Raw genomic sequence first — 14,875 nt, 5'->3', positions numbered from 1 at the left:
AATGTACAACCTTCCATTTCTCTCACATACACCCAAGTATATATTGATTCAACACTGATATTATTTGTGTGCATTCTCAATGTCTCATTCATTCTGTCAGTACCCCCATTCATATTGTTCTAACATACCACACTTCTCACTACACACTCTACTCACTATCCAGGCACACTCTATACAAAACATTTACATAGTATTTACATAACAAATATTTGATTCAGAACAAAATGAAACTCAGGCCATCAATATCATCAATTTAGCCAAATTGAGAAAAATACACCATTTGTTGTTTTGTTTTTTAGATTGGCCTAAAACAACACGGTCTACGGGTTTCAAATCCCTCCTCTTGTGGGGATTCTCATCAGGACCAGAGTAGCTGCTTCAAAAGCTTTTAAAGGCAATGCTGTTTATTCACAAGGACAGTTAACTTGAAAACCACTGTGGGTGGGGTGGGGCCAATTCTTTGTATCAATTAGTTTTTGTCTCTGTATTATTGTCCATCTTCTTCGATATTTCTTGATTTGTGGACCCGAGAAAGGCACACGTCAGGAGTCTTAATGAATGAATGAAGACCGGAATATGGAACTGCAGGCACCAGGGTATCTCAGTTGTTGTTCGGCTGATTGATTACTTTTAGAAAGCTGGCATTTTCTTGCCTTAGCCATTTGGTGCCTGCAGACTGTCTATGGTCATATGACTAGTTGTAGGTGGCAGCTGGACTTTGTGTATTTCGCCTAGACAGCCACACACAATGGGGGGGGGGGGATTAGGTGTGACTGGATGGGCCATCACTGGCAGGATTGGTGGGACGAGCTGAGCCCAGCCTCACTTACATTTGACTAGGCTGTCTCCACACAAAAGGGATACATACCCCTTGTAGTTAGTATGGAGCCAGGGCAGCTGAAGGCAGGGCATTTGTGCACTTCAAAAACATGCCTCTGAAAGTTTCTGCACACTTCAGCAGGCACAACTGTGTATAAAAGAAAGACCTCAGACGCCACCATTTCAGAACGCTTCTGGACCTGTGGATACTCTGCCGGAATGAAGTACTGCTGTGTTTTACTACAAGGGCTGCCACTCTGCTGAACTGCTGCCCTGCTGTGCTGACCTGCTGTCCTCTTGCCTGGGGAAGAAGAACTGGACCTGCTATGTCCTCTTGAACCCAGGATCCAACGGTGACTCAAAATACTAGTCTGCTGGCCTCTTGTTCCGAGCCTCAGGGACATCAAAAGGCTCCCCAACTGCTCCTGGACCAGTCTTCAGCAAGTTCCTGACCCCCAAGTGTTTCTTCTCCGGTCCTGGACCTTTGGTGTGGCTCTCAAGCTCTTAAAATCAAGATTTTGGCCTCTTCGTAACCACGAATGTGCCCGTTCGCCCTTGAACCACGCTGCTCACTCCAAAAATAAGCCGATCGGTAGCCCCCAGAGAACAGCCAACATAAAGCTCGAGCCAGTCCGTCCAGACAACCAACCTGCTGTCCCCACCACCAGCGACACTTTTCTTGATCTCCAACATGAACAGGACTCTTGGTACAAAACTTGAGAAGGTAAAACTTCAGATGGTCTAATCTGGAATTGCATCTGACCCTTGCTCCATTGCTGTCAGCCTGAACATTTAAGCCCAGACCAGGTTCAGCACGACCAGATATCACCAGTTGGCGCTTTATCCAAAGTGTTGTACACATACTTTACACATTGCCTCTAAGTTAAGCCTGATTGCTCTGTGTGCCAAGCTATCAGGGGGTTGATCACAGGTTATTTTGGTGTTTGCTTGTACCTTACCCTGACTAGGATTGTGGTTGCAGCTTGACAAGGGCATACACTCTAGTCAATCAGTAACCCAAATTCTAGCAAATATTAATTGTGGAAAAGGAAATAGAGGACCCACATGAGATCCCAAATCAATGCATATTTGGGCATTAAGTGGTCTTTAGGTGAATAGATCACAAGGCTCAACAGACCAAAAAATGTATACCCACTGGTTCATCCTTGACAAGTATATGACCTCCTGAGATACTTGATCTTTTTGTACTGATTGTTCCGTAAACCTTACCACTGGAAAAAAGTGATACTAGAAAATTAAAAACCTCTACTGGCAGAAATGGGATTACTCTGTTGGCCCACACACCAGCTCGCCCAGACTGACCAGGCATACTTGTAGCTTGAAAGAGTGAATGGAGCCCAATAATCCCTGGTGAGTGCCTCCTGTAAAATTCCTGCAAGATTTCAGGATCTCCTGAAATCCTTCAATCCATCAGCTGCTGATGACCCCTCAACACAAGCTTGTCAGGATCCAACACTGGATTACGTAGAAACTGGGGAAAAACCTTAAGGAGTCTGGAGTAATTTACAGAGAGTCGTGGGTACTCAGCTTGGGCTTACCAGGATGCAGTGATAAAAACGAACTCCTTTTTCCTTCCTGACCTAGACTAGGGCCTAATGATCATGTCAAAAGAAAGGCACACATACGCTCAAAAGACTTCCAAGAATGAAGAAAAGCGTTTACTATCTGTGCTGACGTATCTTCTTTAATCTTTATTTCGACTAAGTAAAGTCATAAAAGAAATACAATACAAGTACAACCAAATTTTCCACAATAAACAAACTTCTAGGGTGAAAAAGGTTACATCTTCTAGAGGAAAAATCTATCGGAAATAAGAACCACATATGATGCAATTAAAAATTCAAATCATCAAAAAAGTTCTTCTGATATTCCATACGGCAGCTAAATACTTGCTGACAGCAAATACAGTAGGGGGGGATAAGTCAGATTTCAACAATCGGTAGGCATCCAAGTGGTGCCTGAAACCCCAATTTCTGCAGATGGGAATAATCCACTTTTTCCTTGATTTCAGATAAGATGGACAAAAAAACATTAAATGAATATCATTCTCCAGCTCGCTAGTGCAAGCTGGACAATTTTTGGAAGTAGGTGGGTGCCAACTACTGGTAAGGGCTCTGATTGGTAATGCATTATGTCTCCATTGGAGGAATAGTTTCCTAAGACCAATGGAATTAATGTCATCCAAAACTGTCTCCAACTTGTAATAGTCCTTCACTGTTAGGAAGGTAGTAGACATAGGCCCCAAAGTATTAGTTGCTAGAGAAACAGTCAAATTTCGATCATAATATAGAGCAACCAAGTCTTTGCGGGATATAGAACTGCATGCCTCATGAGGATTTGCCCACAGGGCCGATAGACCCAACCCCGATAGTTCGTCCTTTATATACTTGAGCCATGGAATTTTACGTAAGGCTGTATGTTGATAAAGCTCCATGAACTCACAACGATAACTCAAAAGTTCAGGGGTTGTCCAGAGTCGTCTCCAGAAAATGAGGGGCTTCACACCTAATACTTCCTTTATTGGGCTTAGTCCCAGATCAAGCCTAAGGGGAAGAAGTGGTGTACTCGGCAGTAAAGCGGCCAAGTTCCGTGAGAACTTGTTTTCCGTTGCAACAATGTCGTGGGCGCAGTTGTTGTCCCACAATTCACCACCATATATTACTGCGCCACGCGCCTGCAATTTATAAATTTCGAGTGGCGAGCCAATAGGATGTATCATGGATTTTTTCCATACATTCAAGATGCCCCCCGCCTTTTGAGATAGCTTTAAATTAGATTTTATCTGATGGTGGGTCCATGTCATCTTTTCATTCAGGGTCAATGCCAAATACTCAAACGTGTGAACTCTCTCAATACTGGTACCATGGATAACAGGATTGGGGCGAGTTGACCTAGGAGGATTAAAGATCATAAATTTAATTTTGGCCGTGTTGATTTCTAGCCCCCGATCAGCACAAAAGGAGACGAAACCGTCCAAGACTCGTTGGGCACCCATAGGTGTCTTAGCAAGTAACAAGGTATCATCAGCAAAGATAATAGCTGAGATACCTATACCAGCGAGTCGTGGAGCGTCGCGATTTGGTACTTCATTCAGGTGGGAGATGAGTCCATTTACGTAGAGGCAAAACAGGGTCGTGCCAGGACACAGCCCTGCCGTACCCCCCTTTCAACGGGGAAGCTAGCTGATAGGCCTCCTTCTCTCCCACATCTGACCTTTGCAAAATTATTGGTGTGAAGGCGCACTATAATCTGCAAAAGAGGTGGTGGGAGGCCTAGTTCCTGCAACACAGTCCAAAGTTTCGTGCGTGGAACCAGGTCGAAGGCCGCACGCAAGTCAACAAAAATAGTATAGAGTGAGCCCCCCTCCACCCTGACTGTCTTCCAAAAGAGCATGCATAATCTAAAGATCTGATCAGTTGTTGAGACGCTCTTTCTGAATCCAGCCTGGTAGGGGCTCAGGATCTCAAATTCCTCCATCCAGTCCATGAGATGGTCTAGGATCAGCCTTGAGAAGAGTTTCTGGGCAACATCTATCAGACTAATAGGCCTGTAGTTACCAGGGAGCAAAGGGGACCCCTTTTTGAAAATAGGGACAACTTCTGCACCCAACCATGTAGGAGGAATTGGCATACCTCCGAGAATTGCATTAAATAATGCAGTAAGATATGGGGCCCAGACTCTGGGTTCGTGTTTGTACAAATCACCAGGGACCCCGTCCAGACCGGGAGCTTTGCCCGCAGGAAGCAGGGATATAGCACGTTGGACCTCGCTCAAGGTAAAATTGCCGTGCGTAGCATCACAGCGGATAAATTCAATTGAATGGGGGTCCCCCTTGTAGAGAGTGCTAAAATGTTCTTCCCAGATTTCAGGGGCAATATTAGGATTTACTGCTAAGACTGGTTCCGTTGCGCCAGTGGACACAATCAACCAGAATCTCCGTTAGTCTCTGCACTGGAGGGCAGATGTTAACCTGTCCCAATTTTCTGTTGCCCACTCAAGTTTGGCATGGTGTATTAAAATCCTATAGTTACGTCTCTTTTGTTGTATATCCTCCCTGTTGGCTTTCTTTTTTATTGCATCCAGCAAATCACTTTTAGCCGATCGACAAGCCCTGTTATACCATTGGGACCGTCTACAGGTCCTTTTAGTACAAGGAACAGTTGGATTAAGTATATCAGCTAAGGTGGAGAATAGCTCTTTATTAACCTCTGCCAGTTTTGGACAGTAATCAGGGGAAGAGTGCTGGTCCATAAGATTTAGAACATCGTCCAGTGCACGTCCAGCCCTCACATAGACTTGGGAGAGTTCTCCTTGATTGCCGGCCAATTTAGCCCATTTAACTCTGCGTTTGTTGTTAGTCAGAGTAGCTTTGTTCGATATCAAAGATTTGGGTTCTGAGCGTGGGTCACCGGGACACAAACCAGATAGAGATACATCCAGTATCAAGGGATTGTGATCGCTCTCGCCCCTGGAGACCACCTCAAAGTCCAAAACTCTATTCCACTCCTTACATTGGAGAAAAATGTAGTCAAGTCTAGCCTCCCGCCCTGGCTTGTTAAACGTAGGCCTTGAGGGATTATCCGAAGTTGTTCGGCCATTACAGGCCCTGATTGAATGGGTCATCGCCAGGGAGGTGATTTGGACGGCCAAGGGAGCCCAAGACCTAACCATTGGGCCCGTGACCTGTGGGATGTGCCATATTTCATCCTCATCTTGATTTGTTTGGTCCACCAACCCCTGGAGTGGTTCAAAGTGGGAATTAAAATCTCCCGCTATAAGGAACATTATACCCTCAGGGATCTTGGATAAAACATTGAATAAAACATCAATTACCCCAGATTCCGCACATAAATTCACGGGCCTAGAATACACATTAATCACGGCTAACTTCGTGCCTAGAGACCAATCTAACAGCAAACAGAGAACATCCTCAGAGCCAGTTTCTAGAATTGTAACACTGCAGCCCAGATGTGTGGCAACCCAAGTGGTTAGGCCTCCTGATGGGCGGCCTCTACCTCCCCACACAGCCGGAATAGAGAAGGTAGCAAAGCCCACACGATGGCATTCTTGCCTTGCCCATGTCTCTTGAAAACAGCATATATGATGGAGGTCTATGAAGGAGCCCCACAGAGGACAATCGAGCTTACTAGCTAAGCCAGCTATATTCCACGAGAGTACTTTATGTGTAATTGATGAATTTACGGTAGAATCTAATTTTTTACACATAGAGGGTTCACTCGGGATCATTGGAGCAGTTGGAGAGGCAACAGAGGAGGCGGGACAATTGGAGTGTTGGTTAGGGGATAGGATCACTTCAACAGGGGAGTTGGGAGTGCCATCCACTGGGCTCAGTCAGTCAACCTCTTCGAGACAGGCATACCTATTATTGCACGAGTAATCTCCTCGTGTGTGCACATCAAAACGTATGTGCCTCTGACTTCTACTTAGCGAAGTAGGTCCAACCCAAGCCCAATTTCCGTCAATCTCGGGCTCGGGAAAGGTAGTAATTGGGGTTAGAAGAAAGACAATGGTAGGGGTTTGATAGAGGTAGCTCCAGTATTGCCCAACCAATTACAAATAAAAGATGCAATCTAGGGCTTGCTAAAATTCACCAGGATACAGTCACCCTTAATTTTCTTTATAGTACTTCCCAACCAAGAAACCCTCCTGACCATTAGAACCTCAGAGCTTATATTTGGGGGGAGAGGCCTGTGTGTGTTAAGCCAGCTGGTCACTTTGTTTTTGAGAGAAACATAGGTCTCTGAGTCGGGGTTAGTGAGCTCTGGGACACCACTTAAGATAATAACATATGGCGGTGCTTCAGGTGGAAGATTGATCACATTTTTCCAACTGAGACCAGCCACTTCTTCACGAGTACGGTTACCAGGGACCCTAGAGGTTCCCCCTGCTTCTATATGGTTTAGTCTAGGAGCTCCAATAGGATTTCTAGTTGGGGTAGGTGGATGACTTTGGGCAGGGGGAATGGAAGTAGTAGAAGAGGAAGAGTTAGAGGTAGAGGGTGGAGCGCTAGGTAGAATAGGATCCGTTCTGGGAAGAAGAGTTGTCGAAGCTGCAAGTGAAAGAAGAGAAGGGGGTTGGGGATCACTCGTGCTCTTTACAGGTGCAATTTGAGTTTTGCCTCCGCTCCCCAGTGGGTTTGCTACATCTGAGATAACCCTTTCTATATCTTTGAGTCTTGCATCGATAGCGTCAAACCTAGCCATCATCGGAGTGAAATATCCCTTAAGGACATTATTTTAGGTGTCTGAGGGAATGGTTCCCCCATTCAGAGCCTTCACCCTGATCTAAGGCATGGGACAGGGACTCAGATTGGCAGGGGGTTTTCACTGGGGATGTATTGGATGTTACCTTATTAATTGTAGGTGGCCTAGTAGGAGTTATAATCAAAGTGTTTGGGGCAGTGTTGTGGGAGGGGTCCAATCTCGCTTTTTTCCCTCGTTTAGAATACCCCTCGCGTTTTCTTTTGGGAACTGCCCCCTGATGTGTCACATGGGCATGGCACGTAATTGAGTCAGATGATATTTCAAGCCTATGGGGGGGGTATAGTCTCGGGAATAGGTTGTAGTATGTCTTTGCCTGTAGAAGTACTGGACCTGAGATCATGTAAAACCGATTCAATTGTTTGATCAATAGTGTCCAAGAGAGCTGTGTTTGAATCATCCAAGTTCGATGGGGACCTAACAGAAGCAAGTAAGCCCAACGAAGACCTCCTGGTACTATTAATTCCATCAGATAAACGCCTTTCTAGCATATTCAATTCGCTTTGGACAACAGAGTTCGCCCTAATAATAAAATTGTCCAAGGTACCGGCTACATAGGGTTGTGCTCTTGAAAGTTTACCTCGAGTATCCATGATAGCAGTCGACTTACACCAAAGGAAACAGCAGAAGTAGAAGACGAAGAGACGGGGCCCGGTCCGGTCTTGACCGTGCTTGAACGGGCTTAAATGGGCCCGCCCTTTTCCCGGGCTTCGCCCCGGTCTTCGTCCCGCTTACGCGATGATGGGCGTGGATTAAATAATGGGAAAAGGAGGAGCCGGGAAGAGGAACCAGGTGCGGTGGTGCAATACGTTTCAAAGCACCCTGGTCCTCGCAGTCCCGGCAACGTTGAAAGCCCAGGGAGGTGTGCAGCGCTATACAAATTGTCCTGTAAGCTCCTCCGTGGCAGCAACAGCTAAAAAGTAGTAAAACCCAAGTCCGCGCCTGCGAGCTGCGCCCGCGAAGCGGGGGCCTCGAGGCTTTAAATGGCCAGTGTGAATGAGAGGAGGGGCCGGGAAGAGGAACCAGGTGCGGTGGTGCAATACGTTTCAAAGCACCCTGGTGCTCGCAGTCCCGGCAACGTTGAAAGCCCAGGGAGGTGTGCAGCGCTATACAAATTGTCCTGTAAGCTCCTCCGTGGCAGCAACAGCAGCAGGGAAGGAAACTGGCCGAGGGCCGCTGAGATGGGCTGGTGGAGGAGGTGGCATACTTGTAGGAATGGACCGAGTATGTATCTTTACCTCCACGGGGGGTCCTGGCATCACTAGCACCTTCTTCTCACAGGAAGCTGTTCCGCTATCCTCAAACCGGACCCAGTAGTGATCGATGGTCCTCTCTGGTGCTGGGGAAGAAATCGCTCGCAGACTCCTCAATGTCGACGAAGAATAACTCCATGGACCCTCGGAGGCCACGAACGCTTTATTATCTCCAAGCCCCGGAGCGCCAGAGAAGGGTGATGTTCTGAGTCCTCAGTGTCGAAGAACTGTTAATGCCAGACTCTTCGTGCTGGAGAACGGCTTAGCTCAAAAATCTCAGGACTGGAGAAAAAAAAAAAAAACAGTTCACAGACTATTCTCTTTTTCAGTGTCTGTTCCCGCTGTTCCACACTCCTTTCAAACTGGTACTTCACTTCTTTGCCTGCAGAATCTCTTTCACCGACCAGGCTCCCACCGCCCGTCCGTTTAGAAACATCATTCGGCCTGCCAAAAAACAGTCCGTCCTCATCTCTCATTCCAGGACCACAGAGAGTGGAGGTGGAAAAAACGACTGTGTCTAGAGACCAGTCCCTCCTTTTCTGCAAAAATCGTGAGCCTCAGTCTGCAGCTGAGCTGGCCAGACCTTGAAGGCTTGAATCACAATCCCTCTGGTCAGGGAAAAATGGCAAAACTCTTTGGCCAGATCTCCTGGCCCATTCAAACGGAAACAGCCCAACTTGTTTATGTTCAACACCGAGATGTTGTCCATCCTCTTTAGTATTCAGCAGTTTACCCTGTACTGAACCAAACTTTTACAGCAAAGGACCCAGCTCTCAGTAATTTATGTGATGATGCGCTTCATCTAGCGACTACTTGTGACCTGACGAGATGTCTCAGCACCTATCACCTCGGCATAACTTACTGTTGTTCGACTCGAGCAGATCATTGGGATCCAGGCCAAAACCAGTTCTTCGTTCCATGTGTCTATCTAGGAGAGCCACCAGTCCAACTTCTCTGTTGCGTATGTGGTAAGGGAGACTCGGGCTGAGTAAGAGCGACCGATCTTAAAATACAGTACCTTCTCACCGTTCCTGTAATGAAGAGAGTTGGGTACGATTGCCTAAATGGAAGCGGAACACACCATACTATGGCAAGACTCGGCCTTCTAAAGGAGAACCTGTTCGCATTCAACACTAAATGAATATCTTTCTTTATTGCTTTGAATTTTTAATTGGGAAGAGAAAGAGATCCTTTTACCAAACTGATCACAAAACCAAGAAACTAAATCTTGCAGGATGGGATTTTTCAGAGACTTCTTCACAGAGGCATTTCTTCCTTGAAAAAGGCCAGGAGTGCAATACAGCCACTGAACCTCATCATAGGAAGTAGAAGTTGTGCTGGACAGCCTAAAACTGTAAGAAACCGCACGACCGCCCTAAAGTGTGGCACACTCCTACCCAGGGAAAGAGAAAATAATGCCCGAACAACAGGCGCCAAGCTGAAGGATAAAGCCGATAGTAGTGAAACAGCAAGTAAACAATTTGAAAAGAATCTTAATTAGTCTTAAAAAATGCACTTATCTTCTGCTAAAAAAAGCAAAGAAGAGGAAGCATGGACCGACTGGACTCTCCATGTTTGGACTCTGATGTCAGTCAGGCAGCCGGCTTGTGATGCTATAAGGGCTGGATTCCTTGTGTTTGGTTCTCTGAGCTGTGCGGGGACTATGCAGTATCCACATTGCCTTTCTAACGCTAATCTTTTTTTTTTATCATCTCTGCAGCTATAGATTTCAGAACTTACGTCTGTATTAACCCTCCAGTCTTGTAATCGAATTTGCTGCTATGAACAGAAGTCAATCATTTGTGAAACTAAAACAGAATCGAGGAAAGGGAGGAGCAATCGATATGGGGATTGGTCAGTGGCTGCAGCGGTCCTGAACCTATGGAGTCAGGCGGTTGCTCTTCTGTCCCACAGTCTGATCCTCGAGGCTGTGCTTATGAGGATTGGTCAGTGGCTGCAGCGGTCCTGAACCTATGGAGTCAGGCGGTTGCTCTTATGTCCCACAGTCTGATCCTCGAGGCTGTGCTTATGAGGATTGGTCAGTGGCTGCAGCGGTCCTGAACCTATGGAGTCAGGCGGTTGCTCTTCTGTCCCACAGTCTGATCCTCGAGGCTGTGCTTATGAGGATTGGTCAGTGGCTGCAGCGGTCCTGAACCTATGGAGTCAGGCGGTTGCTCTTATGTCCCACAGTCTGATCCTCGAGGCTGTGCTTATGAGGATTGGTCAGTGGCTGCAGCGGTCCTGAACCTATGGAGTCAGGCGGTTGCTCTTATGTCCCACAGTCTGATCCTCGAGGCTGTGCTTATGAGGATTGGTCAGTGGCTGCAGCGGTCCTGAACCTATGGAGTCAGGCGGTTGCTCTTCTGTCCCACAGTCTGATCCTCGAGGCTGTGCTTATGAGGATTGGTCAGTGGCTGCAGCGGTCCTGAACCTATGGAGTCAGGCGGTTGCTCTTCTGTCCCACAGTCTGATCCTCGAGGCTGTGCTGGCAGCTTGTGGAGCAACTAGGGGAATGTTACTGGCCAAGCACCAGTAGTTAATTGGAACATTAATTGATGAGGATTTAGGCAAGACAATATGGGCAGGGTGTGGGATATTGATAGCTCCAGATATTAGAGTGATACTTAAAATAGAGCCCAGTCTGGGGGCAATGGGAGGAGGGTGAGGTGTGCTGGAGCGGTTGTAAATTGTTTCTTGTAGCACCGAGGAGTAGTAGCAGGAGGTGCCACAAAAACTCTATTTGCATTGTTGACTTTGCCCATGATTAGTTCTTTGCCCGTGTGAAAGGGGGTTAATAACCCACGGCTTGTTCATCAGTCGCACTTGTCATGCTTCGTGGTCAGTTCCATATGTATCTGTGTTGGTACTTGTATATTGCAAAGCTAGTGTTGTAATTATTATGCACAGCGCTTATAAGTACATGTGCACAGCTCATGCCAGGGCTGCTGACTGTTATCATCAAAACTTTATTTTATTTCGCATTCAAAAAAATAAAATGCATGAAAGTGCATTAAACAAAGTTAGTTTCATACTTATAAAACCTTAAAAGATATTGCAATACAATCCCAAAGCAACAGATCAATTGGTTAAACATTATTTAAAACAGGAACATTAGTTTAACAATTGACCATAAAAACATGATACACTACAATTCCATTTAAGAGCATAGCCGCACAACCGTTCCCAATTAAGATCTCACACACATTATCTGTTCAGTACATATTCTAATCCTGGACAGTCCTTTTAGAGCACCCATCGCGCTCATCTCCTTATTGCGTTGATGGTGTGTTTGCTGCTCCACACGCTTTCATGGCTGCCAGGAGATAAGAGGCAATTGTATAACATACAAACAGGGTTTCCAGATGTTGAAGAACCAGTGGTGCGTCCTTAAAATAACACAAATTACATTTTCGCACTCAAGGCATGATAAAATTGTTCAAGGGCCTTGTTGCACTTCCGGTAAAGCTTGGTATAACAGCACTGTACACTCCCCTTTATGGCTCTCCCATCTGTCCCTTTTACACTCCGCCATGAAAATTTCTTATAACGTTTAGTAAAACTTAAGCACAACGTAAGTGTAACATACAAATCCACTAAACCCACTGAGATGGAGGATTCCCGAACATATGATATCCATGGAATTTTAAGAGCATAATCTAGCTTTATCACATCTTTTAAAATCATGTTATTTAACGACACCAGTTTGCGTTTCCAAATTAACAGCCACAATAATAGCGCAACAATTTATTAGTATCACAAATAAAAACGAAATCTAATCCTTTGTGAGATGTAAAATGTGAGCATGCTCCAGGGATAGGCAGTAGTCTTTTCACAAATTTGTCTGCCGTCTTTTGTAGGCCCTCCACATCTCCTGTCCCCCAGATTGCTGCCCCATATGTACCTATCTGTCTATATGTCTCCATGGAAGGCTGTTCCATTGAGTGAGTTGGAGACTGGGCTCATGCTGGCAGGCTACATGTTGGTGGTGTGTCCTCGTGTACAATAAGAGGTTGAGGAGCAGGGGACAGCGTCTTCTTTTAGCACCTGGCTAGGAAGCAACGCATCAATGTACAAAGCTTGGGGAGTTGGGAAACAACGTGGTGTGCAACAAGTGGTGATTACACACATACAGTTCACGCATATTGTTTCACTTTTCTTTAGGTACAGGGAATTGCATGAGTTGACCAGAAAAAGATAATGTTGAGTCAAGCACTGAGGCACGCATACAAATCTAGGTCCTCCGGTTACAAAGTGTGCCTAGCTACCAGGCCGCTTGGGTACAGCACTTACCTGAATCTGATAACTTAGATCTGTTCAGTTTAAATATTCCATCAATATTTTTGGGGACTTCTCGTTTGGAAAATGACATCCACATCAAAATCATATTGTGAATGTAATCTGACCTGATAAACTCATCTGTAATTGGGTTTTAGCTTCCGTTTTGTGACTTTTGAGATATTCAAGGCTGTCTCTGATCTAGTAACAGTGGCTTTGTGAGATGCTTAACTTGAAGCCTTATTCACAGCTGATTTGGCTCATCTACCACATCGTGAGTTCGGAAAACAGCCTTTATAATGAGGTTTTTACCACGCAGCACCTTTACCACGCATTTTTTACCACGTACATGCCTATACAGCGCATGCCTTTACCACATGTTTAAGGTAATTTGGGCGTGTGGGTGGTCTACCCCCATAAATAAAAAAATGTGTTTTAAAAATATGTATAAACATATACAATGCATGGTAATGGCATGCGTTGTAAAAGCACATGAGCTCTAAACAAATGCATCATAAAGGCATGCAAAGTATTTGCCTGTGTTGTTCCGTCATACACCATGAGTTTCAGCATCGCACATTTGAACTGTCTCGCTGTTCTGCTTTGTGCTGACACTTCATTCAAGAAGAGACTCAGGGCAGGCCCTCACTGGGCCCAGACTTGGATGTACGAATATTGTGGTCCTAGAATCTCCGATTCCAGTGGGGAATGCTATACCTAAACCTGGCCATTATGAGCTTTTGTCCCCGGAATGAGGAATAATCATACATAAGTAGCATTATCAGGGGTTTTTTTCTGCTGCTTTTCCTTAATTCTGTAGACAAACCCACTTAGCCAGTCAGGAATGTTAGCTGGGGGCTGTTGCAGGTCAGGGACTTCGAAGCAAGACCAGGGGGGCCCTCTAGGGCTAAGGGGGGCTGTGGCCTGAATGGGGGAAGTGTAGCAGGCCCGGGCTGTGCTGCCCTCTAGCTGGTGTTTTGCCGGGGCCGTTTTTTGCCAGACCCAGAAACACCAGGTACTCCTAGTATGATGGAGCTGTAGCCCCCGGGGTAACTCTGCCATGCTTGTAATGGGGGCCTGAGGGTCTCCAGTCGCCATTGAGTTTCTCTGACAGTGTTGGCCGGATGACCTGGGGGCCCTTCGAAACGAGAGGGGCGGGGCTGGTTGGCGAATGATATAACCGGGTGCACCCACAGAGTCCCGAGCTGCAGGGATTTCTCATGTTCCACTCTGGACTCTAGAAAGGTGCCTTTTGGCTCAGGAACGCCTCCATTTTGAAGTGACAGTATAGGAGCCCAGGGGTCTCTTTGGACTTGGCGCGTGTGTTTTAGGTCAGTCCACCATAAGTGCTCAAGCTTTTCTTCCCAGAGCCCTTGTGGTCTCCACAGGCAATTGAGGACCGTCTTGGACCATGGAAAAGAAGAAGGTCTGCAGACCCTGCAAGGAGAATGCGTTTGCCAAGTAAACGCAAGGCGCTGCACTGCCCCCTGGTGTCAATCTGTGGGTAGGACAGTGTCCCCTCAAAACTGGGCAAGCCACCGTCCCGACCGGGTCCTTGGGGCGATCTGTCTGTGCTTGCAAGAATGTTTGTTAGAAGAAACCAGCATTGTGGAACTGCGACCGCAGAAGCTTGGAAGCTGCAAAGAAAAAGGTTGCACCTTAAAGCAAGTGAGCTCTCTGCTGTAAATCCATCCCTGAAGAGGGGCGAGATTAAATCTAAAGGGTCCCCACCCTCGAGGTGGCAAGAAGGACAGAGCCGGGCCTCTCAGGCTGTGGGGTGCCTTGAGTAGTGTGAGGCACACAATAACGTGTTAGACGCTTGGTGCAACTGTCAAACGTTTTTGAAACTTTTATAAATGTCCTTCTAGGAGGAGCAGTGGGCATCATTTTAAATAAATGTACCTGAACCGTCCTGAGTCTTATAAGCATTCCTGTGGCTTCATGCTTTCCTTTCAGTGAACACTATGAACATACCCCTGCCCCGATGGACGTTTTGATAAATGAACTACTTTCTTAGACTTCTGTTTTTCATTTTTGTTTTACCCGGTGCTGATTGTTAACCTGCTCTTGAGAGTCTCAACTGGCTCCCCTAAAAAGAGAATGCATTTTCAAGATAACATTTGTCACTCACACAGCCTTCCACACTGCAAACCCTAGATATTTAGGAAATAAACTACTGAGAGTGGGCAATACAGGGGCTCTATGAAGCTTCGATTCACTCAGTCC

At 46.2% G+C, this 14,875-nt stretch overlaps 1 protein-coding gene across 3 annotated transcripts in view; it reads left to right on the top strand.

Moving 5' to 3' along the window:
• Positions 1 to 14,875, top strand: part of PRDM11 (PR/SET domain 11) — a 357,908-nt gene that overhangs the window by 329,918 nt on the left and 13,115 nt on the right. The window lies entirely within an intron of this gene.

The sequence above is a fragment of the Triturus cristatus genome, chromosome 3_1 (genome assembly GCF_964204655.1).
Source record: "Triturus cristatus chromosome 3_1, aTriCri1.1, whole genome shotgun sequence".
In the NCBI taxonomy this organism is placed as follows: domain Eukaryota; kingdom Metazoa; phylum Chordata; class Amphibia; order Caudata; family Salamandridae; genus Triturus; species Triturus cristatus.
Note: the sequence above shows the minus strand (reverse complement) of the source record. Positions and strands in the feature narration are given on the sequence as shown.